We start from the raw sequence: 19177 nt of genomic DNA, 5'->3' as shown, positions 1-19177 counted from the left end.
GCTTCTTTGGATTGGGTTAGAACAAGCTCCTTTCACCCAGCGAAGTTCATTATTACCCACCTTCTGAAGCCTACTTCTGTCAGTTCATCCATCTCAGCTTCAGTCCAGTTCTGTGCCCTAGATAAAGAGGTGTTGTGATCATTTGGAGGAGAAAAGGCACTCTGGCCTTTTGAGTTTTCACAGGTTTTGAATTGATTCTTTCTCATCTTTGTGAGCTCATCTACCTCCAATCTTTGAGGCTGCTGACCTTTGGATGGGGTTTGTGTGGGGTATTTTTTGTTGATATTGTTGATGTTATTACTTTCTATCGTTTGCTTGTTTTTCTTTTAACAGTCAGGCCCCTCTTCCGTAGGGCTACTGTGGTTTGCTCGAGGTTCATTCCAGACCCTATTTGCCTGGGTCCCTCCCACACCTGGAGGTGTCCCCAGTGGAGGCTACAGAACAGCAAAGATGGCTGCCTGCTCCTTTTTCTGGGATCTCCATCCCAGAGGGACACTGACCTGATGCCGGCAGGAATGCTCTTTTACAAGGTTTCTGACAACCTCTGTTGTGGGGTCTCACCCAGTCAGGAGGCACAGTATCAGGGACCCACTTAATGAAGCACTCTGGCTGTCCCTTGGCAGAGTGGGTGCACTGCGTTGGAGGCACATCCCCCTCGTCCAGACTGCCTGGACTCTTCAGAGCCACCAGGCAGGAAAGACTAAGTCCACTGAACCATGGAGAACGTGGCCACCCCTCCCCGCAAAGGGCTCCATCCCAGGGAGATCAGAGTTCTGTCCGTAAACCCCTGGCTGGAGTTGCTGAAATTCCCCCAGGGAGGCCCAGTCTGGTGAGGAGGGTTGGATCTGGTTCCCACCTAAAGAAGCAATCTGGCCAAGATCTGCCACAGCCGCTGTGCTGTGGGGAATTCCTCCTGGTCCAAACCGCCCAGTCTCCCTGGTACCTGCAGGGGAAATTGCTGACTGGAGCTGCAGTGATGGCGGCAGCCCTTCTGCTCCGGGAACTCAGTCATCTTAGGCAGTCTCCAGCCTGCTGCCTAGAGTCTGCATAGCTATGTACTTGGGACCCAAGGTCCTGGTGGCGTGGGCTCACGAGGGGATCTCTTGATTACAGGTTGCACAGATCCGTGGATAAAGTGTGGTTTCCCAGGCAAGGTAGCACAACCACTCACCGCCCCTCTTGGCTGGGAGTGGGAGCTTCCCTTGCCCTGTGCAGCTCCTGGGTGGGCTGTCACTCCACTCCACCTGCTTTTTCTCACTCTCCATGGGTCCCACCAACCACCTAGTCAGTCCCAGTGAGAGAACCTGGATATCCCAGTTGAAGGAACAGGATTCATTCGCCATTTTCGTTCTTCTCCTATTTATTTTTAATTGAGAATAAACATTGTACATATTTATTACAAACAGCATTATATTTTGAAATATATACATTGTGGAATGGCTAAATGAAGTTAATTAACATATGCATTACTTCACATACTTATCTTTTTTTTGTGGTGAGAACACGTAAAATCTATTCTCTCAGCAATTTTCATAACTACAATACATTGTTATTAACTATAGTCACCGTGTTGTGCAATATATCTCTTGAATTTGGTTCTCTAACTGAAATTTGTATCCTTTGACCAATGTCTCCTTCACCCTACAACCACCCCATTCCGCAGTCCATGCTAACCACCATTCTACTCTCTATTATAAATTCAACTTTTCTATGAGTTTTGGGTCTTATATCTAAGTCTTCAACTTTTTTGGATTCCACATGCAAGTGAGATCATGTGATATTTCTCCTTCTGTGCCTGGCTTGTTTAACATCATATCCTCCAGGTTCATCCATGTTTTCCCAAATGATAGGATTTTCTTCTTTTTAAAGGATGAATAGTATTCTATGCTGTATTTTCTTTATCCACTCATTCATTGATGAACATTCAGGTTGATTCCATATCTTGGCTATTGTGAAGAATGCCACAGTGAACATGGGAGTACAGATATTTCTTCAACATATTGATTTCATTTCCTTTGGATGTATACCTAGTAGTGTGATTGCTGGATCATATGGTAGTTCTATTTTTGATATTTTGAAAAACCTCCATACTATTTTCCTTAATGGCTCTACTAATTTGCATTCCCACCAACAGTGTGTAAGAGTTCCGTTTTCTTCACGTCTGCTCCAACACTTCTTATCTTTCACCTTTTTTTATAACAGCCATTTTAACTTGTGAGAGGTGATGTCTTTTAATTTAGATTTCTCTGCTGATGAGTGATGCCGAGCATTTTTTCATATACCTATTAGCCATTTGTATGTCCTCTTTTGGGAAACGTCTATTCACATTTTTTGCCCATTTAAAAAATTGGGTTGTTTTCTTGCTATTGAGTTGTTTGAGCTCCTTACGTATTTTGGATATGAATCCATATTGTCTCTTCTGCAGGTTGTTTATTCACTCTGCTGATTGTTTCCCTTGCTGTGCAGAAGCTTTTTAGTTTGATATAATCTAATTTGTCTCTTTTTGCTTTAGTTGACTGTGCTTTGGGGGTCATATTAAAAAAATCACTGCCAAGACCAATGTCGTGACATTTTTCCTCTAAGTTTTCTTATAGTAGTTTTATAGTTTTAGGTCTTATATCTAAGTCTTTAATATGTTTTGAGTTGATTTTTGTATATGGGAGGAGATAAGGGTCTAATTCATTCTTCTACAAGTGGCCATCTGATTGTCCCAACACCATTTATTGAAGAGACTGCCATTTACCCATTGCGTTTTCTTGGCATCTTTGTTGAAAATCAACTAACCATAAATGTGTGGGTTTATTTTTGGACTTTATTCTGTTCCATTGGCCCATATGTCTGTTTTTATGTTAGTACCATGTTTTTATTATTGTTATTATTATTATTTTTCTCAAGATTGCTTTGGCTATTCAGAGTTATTTGTGAGTCCATCATATTTTAGGATTGTTTTTCTGTTTCTGTGAAAAATATCCTTGGAATTTTGATAGGGATTGCATTGACTGTAAATTGCTTTGGGTAGTATGGACATTTTAACAATATTAATTATTCTCGTCCATGAATATGGGATATCTTGAGACCATGAACAGGGCCTCTGTCTGTTATCCAGGCTGGGGTGCAGTGGTGGGATTGCCCCTCACTGTAACCTTGTACTCCTGGACTCAAGTAATCCTCCCACCTCAGCCTCCTGAGTAGCTAGGACTAGAGATGCATGCCACCATGCCTGGCTAATGAAGTCATTTTTTAAAATAAAATGTCTGGCATACAGGCTGGAATGTATGGGACAATTGGAGCAAGTTAGTAATCTCTCTCTTCATGTGGCTTCTCCACGTGGCTAGATTGGGCTTCCTTGTATATGGTGGTCTTAGGGCAATTAGACTTCTTACATGGTGACTGGCTTCATCCAGAATGAGCATTTCAAGACACCCGGGTGGAAGCTGCAAAGCTTCTTATGACAGTCTCAGAAGTCCTGAAGTGTTACTTTCTCTGAACTCTATTGGTTAAAGCAGTCACAGGTCATTCCTCACAGAAACAGAAAAAAAATTTAAAAATTAATATGAAACCACAAAAAGACCTTGAATAGCCAAAGAAATCCTGGACAAAAAGAATAAAGCTGGAAGTATCATGCTAGCTGACTTCAAAATATACTACACAGCTATAGTAATCAAAACATCATAATACTGTCATAAAAGCAGTCACATAAGCCAGTAGAACAGAACAGAAAACCAAGAAATAAACCTACATATGTACAACCAACTGATTTTAGACAGAAGGGCCAAGAACATTCACTGGGGAAAGGAAAATCTCTTCAATAAATTATGCTGGGAAAACTGGATATTTATATGCAGAAAAATGAAGCTAGCCCCCATCTCTCACCGTATATGAAAATTAACCCAAAATGGATTAATAATTGAATGACTAGAAGACTTAAATGACTAGAAGAATGACTAGAAGAATTAAATAACTAGAAGAAAACATAGGAGAAATGCTTCAGGACATTTGTCTAGGCAAAGATTTCATGGAGAATATCTCAAAAACACAGGCAACAAAAGCAAAAATAGACAAACGAGATTATAACAAATGAAAAACCTTCTGCAAAGCAAAGGAAACAATCAACAGAGTGAATAAACAACTTGCAGAATGGGAGAAAATCCTTGCAAACTATTCATCCAACAAGGGATTAATATTTAGAATACACAAGGAAGTCAAACAGCTCAAGAGCAAAAAAACAAATAACATGATTAAAAGTGGGCAAATTAGCTGAATAGACATCTTCAGAAAGAAGATATACAAATGGCTAACAGATATATAAAAAATACTCAACATCACTAATCATCAGGGAAATGCAAATCAAAGCCACAATGAGATATCATCTCAGCCCAGTAATAATGGCTGTTATCAAAAAGACAAAAATAACAAATAATAGCAAGGATGTGGAGAAACGGAAACTCTTATGCACTGTTGATGGGAATATAAATTAGTACAGCCATTATGGACAGCAGTTGTAGAGGTTCCTCACAAAACTAAAATTAAGCTGAGTGCAGTGGTGTGTGCCCATAGTCTCAGTTACTCTTGGAGGCCGAGGTGGGAAAATAGTTTGAGACCTTCAAGTTGGCAGTGTGCAATGATCACATCTGTATATAGACACTGCATTCCACCCTTGAGTCATATGGCAACATAGTGAGAACCCATTCTTTAAAAAAATAACAAATAAAAAAATAAATAGAAATACAATATGATCCAGCAATCCCACTGCTGGGTATATATCCAAAGGAAAGGAAATCAGTATGTTGAACACATAGCTGTACTCCCATGTTTATTAAAGCACCGTTCACAATAGCCAAGATATGGAATCAACCTACATGTCCATCAACAGATGGATAAAGATATTATGGGGACTGGGTGTGGTGGCTTATGCTATAATCCCAGCACTTTGGGAGACTGAGGCAGGAGAATCACTTGAGGCCAGGAATCCAAGATCAGCCTGAGCAAAAAAGTGAGACCCCATCTCTTCAAAAACAATTTAAAAAATTAGCCAGGCCTGGTGGCATGATGTACTTGTAGTCCCAGCTACTTGGGAGGCTAAGGCTGGAGGATGGCTTGAGCCTAGGTGTTTGAGGCTGTAGTGAGCTATGATCACGCCACTGCACTGTAAAAAAAAAAAAAAGAATTGAAAAGAAATTGTGGCACATATACACAGTGGAATGCTATTTAGCCAGAAAAAAGAACAAAAATGTCATTCATGGCGACATGGATGAGCTTTGAGGACATTGTGTTAAGTGAAATAATTCAGGTATACAAAAAAAGATAAATACCACATGTTCTCACTCATATGTGGAAGCTAAAATATTCGATTCATTGAAATAGAGAGTAGAATGGTGGTTCCTAGAAGCTGGGAAGGGCAGAGGATAGTGAGGCAATAGCTAAAGGTTGGTTAATGGAGGAAGAATCTCTAATGTTCTATAGCACTACAGGGGGACTATAATTAACAATTTTATTTATTTATTTTATTACATAAATTAACCCATTTATCATAGACTAGTGATGTCTCAAATGGTGGAGCTTCTGCTGGTCTTCCAATTCCTTCAGTCTTCTGATGGCAACTTTACTGTGATGGTGGAAGTGGTGTTATAGGTCCGGGCACCACCAGCTACCATTTCCATCCGGGAGCCACAGTGCCAGATCCCCACAGCGCCAGGTCCCCACAGCTTGTCTCTTTATCTGGATTTTGCCACAGAAGGAGCAAGTGTCCTCGGCATGCTGGTGAATCATAATTTTCTTCACCATTTTCTGGAGGGAGGCACCATAGTGGGTCCCATATTTATTGATAATTCTGACTTTCTTGTTGGCTTTAATCATTTCACCGCCAACTGGGCCCGAGCCCAGACAGCAACAACAATTTATTGTATATTTTCAAATAGCTAGAAGAGCAGATTTTGAATATTCCCAAAACAACAACAAAAAATGTTTGAGATGACAGATATGTTAATTACCCTGATTTGATCATTGCACGTTGTACACATGTATTGAAATATCACCCTGTACCCCATAAGTATGTATAATTATTACGTTAATTAAAATTAATAATAAAAGGGAAAAAAAGCAGTCATAGGTCAGCTAAGATTGGAGGTGAAAGAATAACCTCCACCTCTCAATGTACCTTGTATGATCAAAGACAGAAGTAATTCATGATTTCACAAAATGTGTTTCTAGAATCTGATTAGTTCATATGTGAAGAGAGACTGATGTCTATGTAACCGAGAAGTCACGTTTCATCAGATCAGGTTTCTCCTAGGCAAGGGGAGCCAGAAGAGCAGGAACAGAATCACAACTTTCAGCAGGAAAGAGAAAATACCACATCTCAGCTGCTGTTCTGGGACCAGGATTCTTTTAGCTGCATTTTAAGAAAATGAAAAATGACTGCCAGCACCAGGCTCTCTGGGGAGGCCCCCAGAGGTGTCCCAGCCTTGTGCCACTCTTGCTTGGTGCCTGTGCCCTGGGAGCTTCTGGCTTCGAGTTCCTTCGGTGTGCATTGTTCCAGCACCCCCAGCTCTGCTCTCACAAACCTGTGGCCAGTGTTTCCTCTCACTGGTTTACGTGAATTTTTAGTATCTACAGTTGTAGCCTCTAGCCATGCCCAGCTGCCTGTCTGGAGCATCCAAGCTACCAAGGATTGTTTTTCTTAGTGTTCTGGTTACAAAGTTGACTACATGTTGAGTGGTTTTCCCCACTTCATGTACCCTATAAGCCCCGTGGCTTTTAGTGTTGATTTTGCAGAATGTGAGGCTTTTCAATAATGTAAATTTTACATGATAGCAGAAAAGTCTGAACTATTTATTCTCCGTTAATATGAAGCACCAGTCCTTGGAGAGAAGCTGATTCCATTCTTGGGGTAATATTCTAGACTGGTTTGGAACATTTCTTGCCACAAAGAAATGATGCTTTAGAAATCCTGGAGAAAGATATCGAAACCAGCTTCAAGGAGAATCCTATTGGCCAAGTTCTGATAATTTAAGTATATAAAATAAAATAATTATAGTTAATTAAAATATTTGGGGTCATGAAAAGCCAGAGTCAACAGTATTTAAAGAAAAATGACAACTTTCTTTTAAAATAACACATGATATACTTGGATAGCATTTCTTCAAATGAGCAAAGATGTTATTCACTTTTAATTGTATGAATAGTTCAGTATTGTAGATACACACATACACACAAACACACACATACACACACACACACGAGTACTCACAGGTGGACAAAATACATGTCAGCCAAAGACTAAAAAGATTTTATTCCCAGATATGGGATGACCTTGTTCATTATGACAATTGAGGTACATTCATCATTTGTTGAATTATTAAGACAATCTGCAAAGCCTTAAAATTCACCAAAACTTCCATTGCCCATATCACCTAGAATTTACAGGTAGTAGTAAAACATTAAGGTAGGAATTTGAAAAAAAAATAAACTGGCTAAGATTTTTGCAGAAACTAGATTCAGACAGACAGAGGTCTTGTCCTCAAGCTGTCATGAACATGAGATTATCAGGCAGCAGAAAGGTGGGACTCTCCCTCTAACTCTTGAGTGGACAGGCTCATCAAAGACTTGCTTTCTTAAGCCTGTGGCCTGCCACTTACATTTATTTGATGGCATATTAATCTAGTGTAAATTACTAATGAAATTCATCAAAACTTTTCACTCATAAGACGTAAAAACCCCTTCTCCCCCCCTACATTTATCTCCCTTGGATCTGAAGGTACTCAAATAAAATGTGTATCCTTGAGTGGAGTGGATTTTGTCTTTTGAACAGACTGAAATACATGGACATCTGCTTGCTGGCATTTATTTGCTGTTTTGTGATTCTAGCAGCTATTCCTGGTTACTCTTGGTTACTCCCTTGATTTTTTCCCCTTGCTGTGCATGGTCACCAAAAAGAACTGGACAAAGCCTTCCCAGGAAGAAAGAGAGAATCTCAGGCCTCACACCCTGGACCACTGTAGAGGGATAGGGAAAATTTTTGTCCATCTGATCCCAAAATGACTTTATGGAACCTGAAGGGTTTTTAGGGAGCAACATTGAAAAGACAGTTCATATATGGCATTTGCTGCTCTTCAAGGAGGATAAGGTTTTAATGTTTCATATTTTGGGTTTGTGCCCAAAGGACCAAGACTTATATAATGGTTTTAGGAACATGTAAAGGTAAATTATACCAGAGATTTTCAAAAAGTATTTCTTGGACTAAAATATGCTGATGTGGAATTGTTAGGCTCATAAAAACGTGTTTGAGTTACTCTGATAAAGAAATGCAAGGGGGGAATATGTTTTAGTGAAAAAATTAAAAAAAATGGAATATGTTTTAAAAGTCATTTGTGTAACAACTAGAGACATAATCGAAACAAGTGAAACTAAAACAGAGGGAAAAACTGGGGTAAAGGGACTCTATAGAACTTAGATGTTTAAATTTTGAGGCAACTTGAGAGCAGAGTCCAAGGGTGAGATATTTTAAAAATCTGAAAGTGGAAGGCTTCAAATATCACTCACATCAAGCAATTTTAGCCAAGCTTATGGCAGGCATATTGACAAAGATTTTTAAAATTTGTTTTTGCAAGAAACAAGAGGCTTACTGAGAAATCTGCAACACCTACATATAAACTGTGACATTTATGCCACGCTACCAGAAGCTTCTTTTGGAAGTCTAAACAAAACAAACAAAAATAGTGAATGCTGTATATTCCTTTTTTCTCTGTGTTGATGGAATAGGAGGTAATTTTTCACTTTATGAAATACTTACCAGCTCTGAGATGACTTTATGGACTCCACATTGGGAGTGAACTCTTGGCAAAACTGAATTTCACCTGAGTTGGAAGTTGGCCAATAGAAGAGTCTCTAGCAGATCTCAGTAAAGTCATGTGAAGCCCTGTTTCTTCTGTAATACACAAAACGGTACAGTGGAGACCCCAGGGAAGAAGGAAGTGGTAGATTCTACTTGGGTGGAATGAGGTGAGAAAAGCTCATGGAGGAAATAATCCATAAACAGCTTATTCAAAGAAGAGTAGATACTCGCCAGGCAGATGAGATGGGACTTGGTGGGGAGGCCAGAGATACCACCCAGAAAGCAGGCAGCAATACGGGCCAAGACATGGTGAAATGATATAGACTGGTGAGTTTGTAACTGCAAGCAGTTACACTTGGTGCACTGGCATGAACTTTGGATGTTAGGAATGGGGCAAAGCACCATGAAATACAAGCTGGGTGGTAAGCAGGGACAGATGCTAGATGTCCTTGTATACTGTACTAAAGTTTGCTCTTTCATTTATTTAATGAATGCATGTATTAAGAACCTACTCAGTGCCAAGTCTTGGGGAGACAGACACAATTTTTTTGTTTGTGTGGCACTTACAGTATTAAAGGGGCAGACAGACATTAAACCTAATCATATGACTAATTATTTAATTTTACTTGTGATAAGCTCTCCTATAGGGAGGCCAATGCTGTGTAATGACAGAATTTGTAATAGGGAAATCTAACTTAGTGTGGCATCTGAGACATCTTCCCTGAGGAGGTGACAACACAGCAGAGACCTAAGTGGGAGCGTGTCAGCTAAAGGAGGGCTTGTTTGTGAAAAAGCGCTTTGGGCAGGAGGAACATGGGCAAGGGCGGGGAGATGGACAGGCATGTGTATAACCAAGTACCCCCTCTTTTCTAAGAGAAAAAGAATGGGTTATGTTTTATTGTTTTCCTTCTTTTCTCTTTCCCCCTTTTCCCTTGTTCCTCACTTCTTAGCTCTTTAGAAATGAAATTATAACCTTTACCTTCCCTTCGCCAGACACTTCCTACAGAGCAAGCTTATCTATTAGGTTGGTGCCAGAGTAATTTGGCAAAAGTAATGGCAAAAACCACAATTACTTTTGCACCAACCTAATAACTATGCACCAGAGAGGGAATTCTCCCACCAGGAGATGGCCTCAAGAGACAACAGTCAATTTACAACCTGAAGTGCCCCGCAACAGAGCTCTCTTTCACCTGGAGTGGATCTCAAGACAGTGGCCACCTTACAACCTAGCTCTGCCCACGATGGTGCCAGCTCGGTAGATATGGCATCAAAGCGAGTCATGCAGACCCTACACCTGCTTTCTCCCTCTTCTGCATGCCATTCATGTCAAGTCCCCGCTTAAAAGCCTCTGCTTTCTGCCCAAAAGTAAAGTGATATCCTTAAAGGCAGGAGCCTGTACTTCTTCCCCTAAGCTATGCTGTGGAATAATGTCACTTTCTTTATACCAGACTCAATCTTGTTAATTGGACTCTGCAGGTGGTGAGTGACTGAACCTGTGTTTCAGTTACATGTGGAGCTTTAGGGAAACAGAAAAACCTATAGCCAATGGATGGACTCTACTCAGGGAAGCCACATAATCATATTTGCATCTTAGAAACCACCCCCTGACTGCAGTGTGGGGAATAGTAAAGGGATGTAGGGCAGGAGGTGTGATGGTCAATTTTATGTGCCTACTTGATGGGTAAGGGATGCCCAGATGGCTGGTAAAACATGGTTTCTGGGTGTGTCTGTGAAGGTGTTTCTGGAAGAGATTAGCATTTGAGTCAGCAGCCAAATAAAGCTTGCTCTCACCTATGTGGGTGGGCAGCACCCAATCCACTGAGGGCCTAAATAGAACAAAAAGGTGGAGAAAAGAGGGCTTTCCTCTGTCTTATTGAGCTGAGACATTATCTCCTCCTGCTCTTAGACATCAGCACTCCTGGTTCTCAGAGATTTGTTTTCTGTTGTTGTTGTTTGTTTGTTTGTTTTGTATACAGGTACCCAGTGTGGTACACAGATTTTTATTTTTTATTTTTTTATTTTATATATGTATATATTTTATATACATATATATTATTATACTTTAAGTTCTAGGATACATGTGCACAACGTTAATGGTGTGCAGCACCCATTAAGCCTTCATTTACATTAGGTATGTCTCCTAATGCTATCCCTCCCCCCTCCCCCCACCCCACAACAGGCCCCGGGGTGTGATGTTCCCCTTCCTGTGTCCAAGTGTTCTCCTTACTCAATTCCCACCTATGAATGAGAACATGCAGTGTTTGGTTTTTTGTCCTTGCAATAGTTTGCTGAGAATGATGGTTTCCAGCTTCATCCATGTCCCTACAAATGACATGAACTCATCATTTTATATGGCTGCATAGTATTCCATGGTGTATATGTGCCACATTTTCTTAATCCAGTCTATCATTGTTGAATATTTGGGTTGGTTCCAAGTCTTTGCTATTGTGAGTAGTGCCGCAATAAACATACATGTGCATGTGTCTTTATAGCAGCATGATTTATATTCCTTTGGGTATATACCCAGTAATGGGATGGCTGGGTCAAATGATATTTCTAGTTCTAGATCCCTGAGGAATCACCACACTGTCTTCCACAATGGTTGAACTAGTTTACAGTCCCATCAACAGTGCAAAAGTGTTCCTATTTCTCCACATCCTCTCCAGCACCTGTTGTTTCCTGACTTTTTAATGATCACCATTCTAACTGGTGTGAGATGGTATTTCATTGTGGTTTTGATTTGCATTTCTCTGATGGCCAGTGGTGATGAGAATTTTTCCATGTGTCTTTTGGCTGCATAAATGTCTTCTTTTGAGAAGTGTCTGTTCATATCCTTTGCCCACTTTTTGATGGGGTTGTTTTTTTCTTGTAAATTTGTTGGAGTTCTTTGTAGATTCTGGATATTAGCCCTTTGTCAGATGAGTAGATTGCAAAAATTTTCTCCCATTCTGTAGGTTGCCTGTTCACTCTGATGGTAGTTTCTTTTGCTGTGCAGAAGCTCTTTAGTTTAATTAGATCCCATTTGTCAATTTGGCTTTTGTTGCCATTGCTTTTGGTGTTTTAGACATGAAGTCCTTGCCCATGCCTATGTCCTGAATGGTAATGCCTAGGTTTTCTTCTAGGGTTTTTATGGTTTTAGGTCTAACGTTTAACTCTTTAATCCATCTTGAATTGATTTTTGTATAAGGTGTAAGGAAGGGATCCAGTTTCAGCTTTCTACATATGGCTAGCCAGTTTTCCCAGCACCATTTGTTAAATAGGGATTCCTTTCCCCATTTCTTGTTTTTTTCAGGTTTGTCAAAGATCAGATAGTTGTAGATGTGTGGTATTATTTCTGAGGGCTCTGTTCTGTTCCATTGGTCTATATCTCTGTTTTGGTACCAGTACCATGCTGTTTTGGTTACTGTAGCCTTGTGGTACAGTTTGAAGCCAGGTAATGTGACGCCTCCAGCTTTGTTCTTTTGGCTTAGGATTGACTTGGCAATGTGGGCTCATTTTTGCTTCCATATGAACTTTAAAGTATTTTTTTCCAATTCTGTGAAGAAAGTCATTGGTAGCTTGATGGGGATGGCATTGAATGTATAAGTTACCTTGGGCAGTATGGCCATTTTCACGGTATTGATTCTTCCTATCCATGATCATGGAATGTTCTTCCATTTGTTTGTGTCCTCTTTTATTTTGTTGAGCAGTAGTTTGTAGTTCCCCTTGAAGAGGTCCTTCACATCCCTTGTAAGTTGGATTCCTAGGTGTTTTATTCTCTTTGAAGCAATTGTGAATGGGAGTTCACTCATGATTTGGCTCTCTGTTTGTCTGTTGTTGGTGTATAAGAATGCTTGTGATTTTTGCACATTAATTTTGTGTCCTGAGACTGTTGAAGTTGCTTATCAGCTTAACGAGATTTTGGACTGAGACAATGGGGTTTTCTAGATATACAATCATGTCATCTGCAAACAGGGACAATTTGACTTCCTCTTTTCCTAATTGCATACCATTTATTTCTTTCTTCTGCCTGATTGCCCTGGCCAGAACTTCCAACACTATGTTGAATAGGAGTGGTGAGAGAGGGCATCCCTGTCTTGTGCCAGTTTTCAAAGGGAATGCTTCCAGTTTTTGCCCATTCAGTATGATATTAGCTGTGGGTTTGTCATAAATAGCTCTTATTATTTTGAGATATGTCCCATCAATACCTAATTTATTGAGAGTTTTTAGCATGAAGGGCTGTTGAATTTTGTCAAAGGACTTTTCTGCATCTATTGGGATAATTATGTGGTTTTTGTCTTTGGTTCTGTTTATATGCTGGATTACATTTATTCATTTTCATATGTTGAACTAGCCTTACGTCCCAGGTATGAAGCCCACTTGATCATGGTGGATAAGCTTTTTGATGTGCTGCTGGATTCAGTTTGCCAGTATTTTACTGAGGATTTTTGCTTCGATGCTCATCAGGGATAAGGGTCTAAAATTCTCTTTTTTTGTTGTGTCTCTGCCAGGTTTTGGTATCAGGATGATGCTGGCCTCATAAAATGAGTTAGGGAGGATTCCCTCTATTTCTATTGATTGGAATAGTTTCAGAAGGAATGGTACCAGCTCCTCCTTGTACCTCTGGTGGAATTTGGCTGTGAATCTGTCTGGTCCCAGACTTTTTTTGGTTGGTAAGCTATTGATTATTGCCACAATTTCAGATCCTGTTATTGGTCTATTAAGAGATTCAACTTCTTTCTGGTTTAGTCTTGGGAGGGTGTATGTGTCGAGGAATTTATCCATTTCTTCTAGATTTTCTGGTTTATTTGCGTAGAGGTGTTTATAGCATTATCTGATGCTAGTTTGTATTTCTGTGGGATCGGTGTTGATCTCTCATTTATCATTTTTTATTGCATCTATTTGGTTCTTCTCTCTTTTCTTCTTTATTAGTCTTGCTAGCGGTCTATCAATTTTCTTGATCTTTTCAAAAAATGAGCTCCTGGATTCATTGATTTTTTTAAGGGTTTTTTGTGTCTCTATCTCCTTCAGTTCTGTTCTGATCTTAGTTATTTCTTGCCTTCTGCTAGCTTTTGAATGTGTTTGCTCTTGCTTCTCTAGTTCTTTTAATTGTGATGTTAGGGTGCCAATTTTAGATCTTTCCTGCTTTCTCTTGTGGGCATTTAGTTCTATAGATTTCCCTCTACACACTGCTTTGAATGTGTCCCAGAGATTCTGGTATGTTGTGTCTTTGTTCTCATTGGTTTCAAAGAACATCTTTATTTCTGCCTTCATTTTGTTATGTACCCAGTAGTCATTCAGGAGCAGGTTGTTCAGTTTCCATGTAGTTGAGAGGTTTTGAGTGAGTTTCTTAATCCTGAGTTCTAGTTTGATTGCACTGTGGTCTGAGAGACAGTTTGTTATAATTTCTGTTGTTTTACATTTGCTGAGGAGTGTTTTACTTCCAACTATGTGGTCAATTTTGGAATAGATGTGGTGTGGTGCTGAGAAGAATGTATATTCTGTTGATTTGGGGTGGAGAGTTCTGTAGACGTCTACTAGGTCTGCTTGGTGCAGAGCTGAATTCCATTCCTGGATATCCTTGTTAACTTTCTGTCTCGTTGATCAGTCTAATGTTGACAGTGGGGTGTTAAAGTCTCCCATTATTATTGTGTGGGCATCTAAGTCTCTTCTTAGGTTTCTGAGGACTTGCTTTATGAATCTGGGTGCTCCTATATTGGGTGCATATATATTTAGGATAGTTAGCTCTTCTTGTTGAATTGATCCCTTTACCATTATGTAATGGCCTTCTTTGTCTCTTTTGATCTTTGTTGGTGTAAAGTCTGTTTTATCAGAGACTAGGATTGTAACCCCGGCCTTTTTTTGTTTTCCATTTGATTGGTAGATCTTCCTCCATTCCTTTATTTTGAGCCTATGTGTGTCTCCACAGGTGAGATGGGTTTGCTGAATACAGCACACTGGTAGGTCTTGACTCTTTATCCAATTTACCAGTCTGTGTCTTTTAATTGAAGCATTTAGCTCATTTACATTTAAGGTCAATATTGTTATATGTGATTTTGATCCTGTCATTATGATGTTAGCTGGTTATTTTGCTCATTAGTTGTTACTGTTTCTTCCTAGCATTGATGATCTTTACAATTTGTCGTGTTTTTGCAGTGGCTGGTAACAGTTGTTCCCTTCCATGTTTAGTGCTTCTTTCAGGAGCTCCTGTAGGGCAGGCCTGGTGGTGACAAAATCTCTCAGCATTTGCTTCTCTGTAAAGGATTTTATTTCTCCTTCACTTATGAAGCTTAGTTTCACTGGATATGAAATTCTGGGTTGAAAATTCTTTCCTTTAAGAATGTTGAATATTGGCCCCCACTATTTTCGGGCTTGTAGAGTTTCTGCCAAGAGATCAGCTGTTAGTCTGATTGGCTTCCCTTTGTGGGTAACCCGACCTTTCTCTCTGGCTGCCCTTAACATTTTTTCCTTCATTTCAACTTTGGTGAATCTGACAATTATGTGTCTTGGAGTTGCTCTTCTCGAGGAGTATCTTTGTGGCATTCTCTGTATTTCCTGAATTTGAGTGTTGGCCTGCCTTGCTAGGTTGGGGAAGTTCTCCTGGATAATATCCTGCAGAGTGTTTTCCAACTTGGTTCCATTCTCCCCGTCACTTTCAGGTACACCAATCAGACGTAGATTTGGTCTTTTCACATAGTTCCATATTTCTTGGAGGCTTTGTTCATTTCTTTTTATTCTTTTTTCTCTAAACTTCTCTTCTTGCTTCATTTCATTCATTTGATCTTCAATCCCTGATCCCTTTCTTCCGGTTGATCGAATCAGCTACTGAAGCTTCTTTATTCGTCACATAGTTCTCGTGGCATGCTTTTCAGCTCCTTCAGATCATATAAGGACTTCTCTGCATTGGTTATTCTAGTTAGCCATTTGTCTAATATTTTTACAAGGTTTTTAACTTCTTTGCAATGGGTTCGAACTTCCTCCTTTAGCTCGGAGAAGTTTGATCATCTGAAGCCTTCTTCTCTCAACTCATCAAGGTCATTCTCTGTCCAACTTTGTTCCATTGCTGGTGAGGAGCTGCGTTCCTTTGGAGGAGGAGAGGTGCTCCAATTTTTAGAATTTTCAGTTTTCCTGTTCTGTTTTTTTCCCATCTTTGTGGTTTTATCTACCTTTGGTCTTTGATGATGGTGATGTACGGATGGGGTTTTGGTGTGTATGTCCTTTCTGTTTGTTAGTTTTCCTTTTAACAGTCAGGACCCTCAGCTGCAGGTCTGTTGGAGCTTGCCAGAGGTCCACTCCAGACCCTGTTTGCCTGGGTATCAGCAGCGGAGGCTGCAGAACGGCAAATATTGCTGAATAGCCGATGTTGCTGTCTGATTGTTCCTCTGGAGGTTTCATCTCAGAGGGGTATCTGGCCGTGTGAGGTGTCAGTCTGCCCCTACTGGGAGGTGCACCCCAGATAGGCTACTCAGGGGTCGGGAACCCACTTGAAGAGGCAGTCTGTCCGTTCTCAGATCTCATACTCCATGCTGGGAGAACCACTACTCTCTTCAAAGCTGTCAGTCAGGGACATTTAAGTCTGCAGAGGTTTCTGCTGCCTTTTGTTCGGCTATGCCCTGCCCCCAGAGGTGGAGTCTACAGAGGCAGGCAGGCCTCCTTGAGCTGAGGTGGGGTCCACCCAGTTAGAGCTTCCTGTCTGCTTTGTTTACCTACTCAAGCCTCAGCAATGGCGGGCGCCCCTTCCCCAGCCTCGCTGCCACCTTGCAGTACGATCTCAAACTGCTGTGCTAGCAATGAGCGAGGCTCCATGGGCATGGGACCCTCCGAGCCATGCATGGGATATAATCTCCTGGTGTGCTGTTTCCTAAGACCATTGGAAAAGCACAGTATTAGGGTGGGAGTGACCCGATTTTCCAGATGTCATCTGTCACAGCTTTGGTTGGCTATGAAAGAGAATTCCCTGACCCCTTGCACTTCCCTGGTGAGGCGATGCCTCAGTCTGCTTAGGCTCATGCTCGGTGCACTGCACCCACTGTCCTGCACCCACTGTCTGACAAGCCCCAGTGAGATGAACCCAGTACCTCAGTTGGAAATGCAGGAATCACCCATCTTTTGCGTCGCTCATGCTGGGAGCTGTAGACTGGAGCTCTTCCTATTTGGCCATCTTAGAACCACCAGTTCCCTGACATTTGGACTCACGCTGCAACTCACAACACTGGCTCTCCTGGTTCTCAAGTCTTTGGGTGTAACTGGAACTCTACCACTGGCTTTCCTGGGCCTTGATCTTATAGACAACAGATTGTGGAACCTCTCAGCCTCCATAATTACATGAGCCAATTCTTCATAATAAGTATTTTTCTATCTGTATGTATCCTGTTGATTCCATTTCTCTGGAGAATGATGATTAATACAGAAAATACAGAAAGCACTGTTAAGATGGATCTCAGAGTGTCAAGGTAAAAGCTTGTCAAGGCAAAAGCTGTGGCAATGTGGACAGAGAGGATGGGATACGTTTGGAAGGTACATAGGAGCTAGAATTGGCTGTAGTTAGTGACTAATGAGTTAGATAAGGGAAAGGAGGAGAGAGACATCAAAAGAATGACTCTTAAATTTCTGGATGGAGCAGCCAGGTAGCTAGTGAGATGAGAACACAGATGATCAGATTCTGTGAGTGGGTAGGGTTAGGGAGAGCTGATGGGTTTCATTTTGTATACACTTAGCTTGAGGTGCCCATGGAGATAGCTAATAGGCAACTGGATGTGAATGTAAAGGTCCAGAAAGATTTCAAAGCTAAGAGTTATAGAAAGGGGAAATATCAGCACTTAGCTAGTGGTTGAAGCCATGATGATTGATAGCTTACATGGAGAAAGTGAACTGAGTGAAAAGACCAGAGGGCCAAAGACCAAGCCCTGAGAAACACACATATTTACGAGGTGAGTATAGGAAGAGGGGCCAGAAAAGGAGCCTGAGAAAGAATCACAAAAAGCCAGAAAAATTAGGAGGAAGTGTGCACTGGATATTCTGTTTGCCCCTCCAAATCCACTATCCTTCTCCATCCTGCTCTGTGGCCTGGAAGGCTGATTGCTGTGGACCACATCAACTGCCTCTCTTGTCCTCTGGCTTCAAGTGTTCAGCCACTTGGGGGCACTGCCAGGAGATTGGAGAGTAAGAAGAGAAAGGCTGGGGTGATCATCTTCTGGCTTCTTTCTGCTGTAAATGGATTGTTAGTGGCTATAGTCTGCCAAAGCCCAGGGCTTCTGCTGGGCAACCTCACAGTTGCAACTTGCCTTATCTCTACAGGCCTAAGGGTGTCAAGGCTGTCCCCTGTTGCTAGCCTATAGGTCCGTCATCTTCCCTTGCTAGTTTCCCTTAATCCTAGATCTTTACAAATGATTCCTTCATTAAACTCTCTTCAGTCATCCCTATTTCTTGCCATCTGTGTACTCCTGAGACCTCATCTTTACAGAGATGTATCACAAAAGCCACTGAAAATGAGTTTCAAGGTGGGAGTGGTCAATGGTGGTCAAAGATAGGAGCCTGTACTTCTTCCTTAAGCTAAGCTTTGGGGAATGCTGAAGAGGTTTTCCTTGGTGAAGACTGAAGGGTCCATTGTATGTGGCAATTGGAGGTTGTTGGTGACCTTTACTGGCACAGGTTAAAAGAAAGGTGAGCCGAAGTCAGGCTGCAGTGTGCTGAAGAGGCTATGGCAAGTTGCTGACCATCACTTTGAGGCACCTAGCTATGAGAGAAGAAGGTGGCATTTTGAGGGAGCTGCAGGGTGGCATTTTCTTTTAGGGACTTGAGCAGGCTTATCCTGTGGGAAGAATCCATTAGATAGGGGGAGGTTGGAAGAGGCACTTTGAGGCACCTAGCTATGAGAGAAGAAGGTGGCATTTTGAGGGAGCTGCAGGGTGGCATTTTCTTTTAGGGACTTGAGCAGGCTTATCCTGTGGGAAGAATCCATTAGATAGGGGGAGGTTGGAAGAGCATGCAAGAGAAACATGAATGGACCCATGACCTTGGGTCATGAGAGAACAGGAATGAGGGTAGGTGAGTGAGAATGTTTACAGCTATGGAGTAGGTGAGTGAGGAGCTTCTTCCTAAATATTCTCAGTGAAAATTCAAGGACAGTGAAACTTCAAAATAGCAATTGGGGAGAAATTTATAAGGGGCCCAGAAAAGGCCTAAAGCGTTTGCTGAAATAAATAAATGATTGATGTTACATGATGTAAACGAGAATGTAGAATGTGCAGTCAAGTGACAATGTGATGAGATGAAATTGGAAAGGTAGGGTGTATCTAGATTATGGAATTTTGTTTTTATACAGGCAGTGGGAGTCATCAAAAGTTTTTGAGCAGGAGCATGATC

General features: G+C 41.1%; 1 pseudogene; it reads right to left on the bottom strand.

Annotated features, from left to right (window-relative positions):
• Positions 1 to 5535: 5535 nt before the first annotated feature.
• LOC101148154 (large ribosomal subunit protein eL43-like) lies at positions 5536 to 5856 on the bottom strand (annotated as a pseudogene).
• Positions 5857 to 19177: the final 13321 nt, after the last annotated feature.

The sequence above is a fragment of the Gorilla gorilla genome, chromosome 3 (genome assembly GCF_029281585.2).
Source record: "Gorilla gorilla gorilla isolate KB3781 chromosome 3, NHGRI_mGorGor1-v2.1_pri, whole genome shotgun sequence".
NCBI classification, from domain to species: Eukaryota; Metazoa; Chordata; class Mammalia; order Primates; family Hominidae; genus Gorilla; species Gorilla gorilla.
This window is presented reverse-complemented; position numbering and strand designations above follow the sequence as displayed.